Source organism: Camelus bactrianus, chromosome X (genome assembly GCF_048773025.1).
Source record: "Camelus bactrianus isolate YW-2024 breed Bactrian camel chromosome X, ASM4877302v1, whole genome shotgun sequence".
Lineage (NCBI taxonomy): Eukaryota > Metazoa > Chordata > Mammalia > Artiodactyla > Camelidae > Camelus > Camelus bactrianus.
Window position 1 is genome coordinate 37,028,375 of NC_133575.1, and position 6,636 is coordinate 37,035,010.

The window sequence follows — 6,636 nt, forward strand, 5'->3', positions numbered from 1 at the left end:
ATCTAGAGATTTTCATGCTAAGTTAAGCAAGTCAGACAGGGAAAGACAAAGATTATACAATATCACTTATATGTAGAATCTGAAAAAATGACACAAATGAACTTATTTGCAAAATAGGAACAGACTCACAGACATAGAAAACAAGCTTGTGGTTACTTGGGGGAAAGGGGGTGGGGAGGGATAAATTGGGAGTTTGGCATTTGCAGATACTAACTACTATGTATAAAATAAACAACAAGGTCCTACTGTACAGCACAGGGAACTATATTCAATAGCTTGTAATAACCTATAATGAAAAAGAATGTATGTGTGTGTGTGCATATATGTGTATGTGTATATATATATATAATGGAATCACTATGCTATATACTAGAAACTAACACCACATTGTAAATCAACTATATTTTAATAAACATTAAAAATAGAAAATGTTTTTCTATAGTTTGAAGGAATGAGCCATGTTCGTAGGGCCAACTCTTTAGAGATCAGTTTATTTATTTATTGACAGGAAAGTAGGATTTGTTGGTGGTCGTGAGTAAGGAGGGGACGGCGCCAAGGTTCTCATGAGTGCAGGGGCCGCCATTTGTCCAGGGGCCACGATTAGGGACATATTTGACCCCACACCCATCTGGGATGAGTCACTTTTCTGCCACCATGTTTTCAAATTCATCTCCATTAAACTTGGTAAATCCCCACTTCTTCGAGATGTGGATCTTCTGGCGGCCAGGGAACTTGAACTTGGCCCTGTATAGGGCCTCAATCACATGCTCCTTGTTCTGGAGCTTGGTGCGGTTGGACATGGTGACTTGGCTAGTGTGGACCCAAAGGCACTGTGCATACCCATCTGGAGCCTAGGTTGGGGACAGTGTGCCAGACATGAATGTCCACTGGAAAGGGCTGTCTCCAAGGTCCCTTTAGGGCAACCCATATGGGCAACAGGCTGCATACACTACTGAGGAGAATACTGTTTGCAGCCATTGCACATTCAGCCCCATGAGGAAAAAAGCACAGTCGGCTTAATTGACTGCAGACAGTTAATTATTTTAGATCCCCTCGTACCCTAGCTTTATCTCTTTGCACCCTGCCATGGTGGATGAAAAGGGTGGGCACCGGAGGGATAGCTCAGGTTCATGGGGATTGCTACTTTCTTAGCGGTTCTGGCATGTGGTTTGAAAATGAGCAGTTTAACAAAGGTGGCTTTCTCGAGGAATTCCCCTCCCCCTTCCCCAATTTCAGCTATTTGTGATAGCTCTTTGTTTTAATCCAGGATCGAAAAAAGAGGAGGTGGTTATTTTGGTGCCCAAGCAGATACTGAACATCACCTGCTTTGACTGCTACAGTGTAATTTATCCATATCTCCATCCCTATCTTTGGCATGTTCTGAGGATTCCCATCAGAGAACCACACAAGGCTGCGTCTTCATTTTTATAGGACCCAGAGATACCGGGAGCTTCAGATTGTGCTGTGGTGTTCAGGGGAAGTAACTTTATTTATGAGAAAACAAGTTAAAGATTATTTTGTGTTTTGGGAGAATGAAAAGAATTTATAGTAATCACAGTCCAAAGCTTACATCTTTTCTGATGTTAAAACTCAGCAGAAAACACCAAAAGAAATTGTTTTGCTGGAGATAGACCAGAGGAAGCCCCGGCAGAGTTAGACACATCAAATAGGCTACTTTTATTGAATGTACTGAATTAAATGACAAGGAACTATATTAAGTGCATACATATTACCTGTCATTGACTACATCGGAAGCCCTAAATCTCTTAGCAAAGAGATCTGAGTGTGCAGGGAAAGTGAATACTGAACCCAAGCTGGTGTGTGTGGTGGTGTGTGTTCCGAGATCTTTAAAAATTTTTTTAATTTATTTTTCCCCAGTTTTATTGAGACATAATTGACAAATAACATTGTATTAGTTTTAGGTGTACAACATGATGACTTGATATATGTATATATTGTGAAATTATCACAATAAGTTTAGTTAACACCTAATCGTTACGTACTGAGATGTTTTATTAATTGAGTTATAATTAACATATAATATTACATTAGTTTCAGGTGTACAACATAGTGATTTGATATTCTTATACATTATGAAGTGATCACCATAATAAAACCAGTTACCGTCCATCACCACGCAAAGCTGCTACAATATTATGAAACTTTTTCCCCATATGTACATTACATACCCCTGACATATCTTTTTTTGGTATGTTTTTGGGGGTTTGGGGGGAGATTAATTAGGTTATTTATTTATTTAAATGCAGGTACTGGGGATGGAACTCAGGACCTCATGCATGCTAGGCACGTGTTCTGCCACTGAGCTATATACCCTCCTCACTGTGACATATCTTATAGCTGGAAGTTTGTACCTCTTAATCCACTTCACCTATTTTATCCGTCCCCCCAGCTCTTCCCCTCTGGCAACCACCAGTTTGTTCTGAGATCTTTTTGAAGGAAGGATAGACATCTCAAATTTCTTTTCATTTTTAAATTGAAGTATGGTAAGTATACAATGTTGTGTCAATTTCTGGTGTACAGCATTTCTGGTGTTCAGTCATACATATACATACATATATTTGTTTTCATATTCTTTTTCATTACAGGCTACTACAAGATATTGAATATAGTTCCCTGTGCTCTACAGTAGAAACTTGTTGTTTTTCTGACATCTTAAATTTCTTATTGCAATGCTGTGATGTTTCTTCCTTTCCCTATGGTAACCTTCTAACGCCCCTCCTTATCCCCTCCCTCACTTTTCCTCCAACACTTTCCTCAAGTAGCATTTGGGGAAAACCTGTTTTGTTTTTAAGTTGGAATTTTATAAGCCAGCCCCTTATGTGATAACATACCCAAGAAATCAGGAGTTATGTGTCTATTTTGGAAATGCAGTTTTTAAAACTGCAGCGGGCGCTTGTTAATTTCACTGGTAGCATAGCATCAAATTGTATCATCTAATAATTAATATTAATTAATTAAAATGCAAAGACCAATTCTTGATACTTTGGTAATGTCCTCACAATAGTGCTTTCTGTATGATGGACATCATTTCCCAGTGTCAAAAGGGGACTCCCTCCCCGGAAGTTAGCATTTTCCAGGGTCTCTTCTCTAGGGAAAAGGAGCGCACTCGGAGTCCAGTTAGAAGCCTGCTCCTAACTCCCATCTCAGGCTTTGACCTCATTTGCTACAGCTGCAAACACAGTATGTTGGAATGAGGCTCTGCACAGAGACCTCTTGCTGCTCTGAATCTCTATGGTTCCAAGAACACAGATGAAATAATAGCATAACCTAAATTTTGTATGAATTCGTTGCTTGACTGTGTTTAGCCTATATGTGTGTGTGTGTCTGTGTGTGTGTGTGTGTGTGTGTGTGAGAGTTTTCTAGGAAGAATATAATTATAGTGGATGCATTCCAGAATAAAGACAAGCAATAAAACTGGGAAGAGTACGGCCGACTGTCTCTATGGTAACCTTCAGTAATGATGCGTATGCATATTTTACTCATTTTGTTCATTTGTATTTTAGAATATAAATCATTTTCTGTTCATGATCGTGCATGCGTGAACATCAGTTACTTTTGGCCGCAGTGATTATTGGCTATTGGGAATCATAAGAGCTGTGGAGGAGGTGAGCGGAGGAGACACAGGGAGAGAGATGACTCATTTTAACCTTTTCTGGAACAAACAGGTGATTACTTCAGAAAAAGATGATTTAAGTATTTACTTCCCCTTCCCCCCACCCCAGACACCTTTCCCAGTGATGTATAAATGCCTTTCTGCATTGACCTTGTCTTTCAACCACTCACGTCAGGCTGGGGCTTCTTCCATTTTTTTTAACAACATTTTATTTTTATTTTATTTTATTTTTATTGCTAAGCATGTGCTCTACCACTGAGCTATACCCACTCGCCCTGGGGCTTTGCTTCTTTTCAAGTGCTGTGTAGACTTGAGAGCATTTTGCATTTAAGTGAATCTGGGGGAATCTTTACAGCAGAGATGCTCAGTTGTCTTCTGCTTGTTGGGGACAACTCTTTGAGGTCCTCATTTGCTTAACGTCTCATCGTGAGAATTTAAGGACTGCTACAGAACATCTTCATTAGACTTATTAAACCAGATGGCTGAACAAAATGTAACATCGGGAACCTAAGGTTTCTCAGGGTCATAACAGTTATATGTTCAGGCTGTGACATCTTCAAGGCACCTGCAGTTGATAAATCACTTCTCTCCATGGCCTCCTAGTTTTCATCACGGTGTTAAAAATGTCTCAATACTAGCTGATGAGTTTGCCGGCTTTGCTGTGAAAAGGCATATTATAAAAAGGATCCACAGAAGGCAGGAGTCTCTCTGTGATCCATGTTGGTCCCAGGAAGCATGGTTTCATTTTGCTTTTGTGTTGCTGAGGACCAGGGGTTGAGCTGATAGTTGAGTGGCCTGAACTGTTGTCATAGAAGGTGATGGTTTCTTAGAGGTTCTTTTCCAGTAACACCTGAACAACTATGAAGAAACTGCTAATTAGCTGCTCTCCAAAAATATTTTCAAAAAAAAAAAAAGATGCTTTGCCAAGACATGGAAACAATCCAAGCGCCCATGAACAGACGATTGGTTTAAGAAAATGTGGTATATATATATACAATGGACTACTTACCCATAAAAAAATGAAATAATGCCATTTGCAGCAACTTGGATAAACCTAGAGATTCTCATAGTAAGTGAACTAAGTCAGACAGAGAAAGACAAATATTACATGATATCACTTCTACGTGGAATCTAAAATATGATACAAATGAACTTGTTTACAAAACAGAAACAGACTCACAAACATAGAAAACAAATTTATGGTTACCGGGGGGAAGTAGGGATAGGGATAAATTAGGAGTTTGGGATTGGCAGATGCAATCTAATGTGTACAAAATAGATAAACAACAATGACTTACTGTATAGCACAGGGAACTATATTCAGTATCTTATAATAACCCGTAATGGAAAAGAATCTGAACAATATGTATATAACTGAATCACGTTTCCATAAACCTGAAACTGACACGATATTGTAAACCAACTATGCTTCAGTTAAAAAAAATGATGCTTTGCATTTGAATGCCCCATCACAGATTTCTTTTCATCAAGAAAACCTAGGCTTTTCCATTTAAAACCTCCCATGCTTCCCAGAGCAAGAGAACTAGTTCTTCAGTCTCAAAGGCTAACAGAGCCTCTCCTCACAGAGAGCTACGGCCACTGAAATGTTCAAAAGCAATTATAACACGCCCCTCCGCCAGGCTTCCTCCTGCGATGGACGGGCGTGGGTCTTGCTCTCGCTTGCTCTCTTTCTGCCACCGTCTTGGTTCCATGTTCCCCGCACAAGATGCCGGGTGAAGCCACAGAAACCGTCCCTGCTACAGAGCCGGAGTTGCCACAGCCCCAGGCTGAGACAGAATCAGATAGTGATGAATCAGTACCGGAGCTTGAGGAACAGGATTCCACACAGACAACCCCATGACAAGCCCAGCTGGCGGCAGCAGCAGCTGAAATCAATGAAGAACCAGTCAGTAGAGCAAAACGGAGCCGGAGGGAAAAGAAGGCATGGAAGGCTATGTCCAAACTGGGTCTTTGACAGGTTACAGGGGTTACTAGAGTCACTATCTGGAAATCTGAGAATATCCTCTTTCATCATCATAAAACCAGATGTCTACAAGAGCCCAGCTTCAGATACCTACATAATTTTGCGGGAAGCCAAGATCGAGGATTTATCTCAGCAAGCACAGCTAACAGCTGCTGAGAAATTCTAAGTTCAAGGCGAAGCTGTCTCAAACATTCAAGAAAACACACAGACCCCCAACTGTACAAGAGGACAGTGAAGAGGAAGAGGTTGATGAAATAGGTGTGGAAGTTAAGGACATAGAATTGGTCATGTCACAAGCAAATGTTGTCGAGAGCAAAGGCAGTCCAAGCCCTGACAACAGCAATGATATTGTAAATGCTACTATGGAATTAACAATGTAACCACCCGAAAGAGGACTTTTTTGAGTGTTTCAAAAGAGTAACTGCAGCTTGATTTGAAATTTGTACTGTTTCTATCATTTATTGTTATGGCTTCTTGTTAGATGAAAAAAAAAAAAGCAATTATAACATATTCAAGGCCCTCTTCCTTATGGGTCCAGCAAATACCTCTGCCATCTGTCTACCTGCTTTTTCTGTCACTCCTGAAATTCTGACACCATGCTCACGGTCAAAGCCACTCCTGTGACTATGCGAGTTTGCTTTCTGCTTTTCTCATTCCCTTTCTGCTTTTCATGCCACTATCAAATTCACCTTCTTTGTCACAGTAATTCTCTTAGAATCACTAAGAGGTTTGGATTCTCAAGGTCTAGAACCCGGTTTTTCTGCTCGTTCTGATATATTTTTTCCTTGACCGTGTTACTGTGCTTAGACCCAGAGAAGTAACATTTTTTTCTGCATTTATAAAAATCTCTACTCCTCCCCAAAGATATTTCCCCGTGGTTGGCTATTTTAACAGATAACATGGAGCACGTACCATGCATTCCTTTCCTTAGTCCTTAAAAATAACTTTCAGCTTTTCTTCTGCTCTATAGTTATTCCCAGATAGTTTTTTTTTGCAAGTGTAGCACAATGACTTGCTA

General features: G+C 40.1%; 1 non-coding gene and 1 pseudogene across 1 annotated transcript; one reads left to right on the top strand and one right to left on the bottom strand.

Annotated features, from left to right (window-relative positions):
• Positions 1-895: 895 nt before the first annotated feature.
• On the bottom strand, positions 896-1,030 carry LOC123612179 (small nucleolar RNA SNORA70). Its single transcript, XR_006719392.1, has one exon. It is a non-coding gene; the product is annotated as a small nucleolar RNA SNORA70 (small nucleolar RNA).
• Positions 1,031-5,330: 4,300 nt separating this feature from the next.
• LOC105079370 (nascent polypeptide-associated complex subunit alpha pseudogene) lies at positions 5,331-5,998 on the top strand (annotated as a pseudogene).
• The last annotated feature ends 638 nt before the right edge of the window (positions 5,999-6,636 follow it).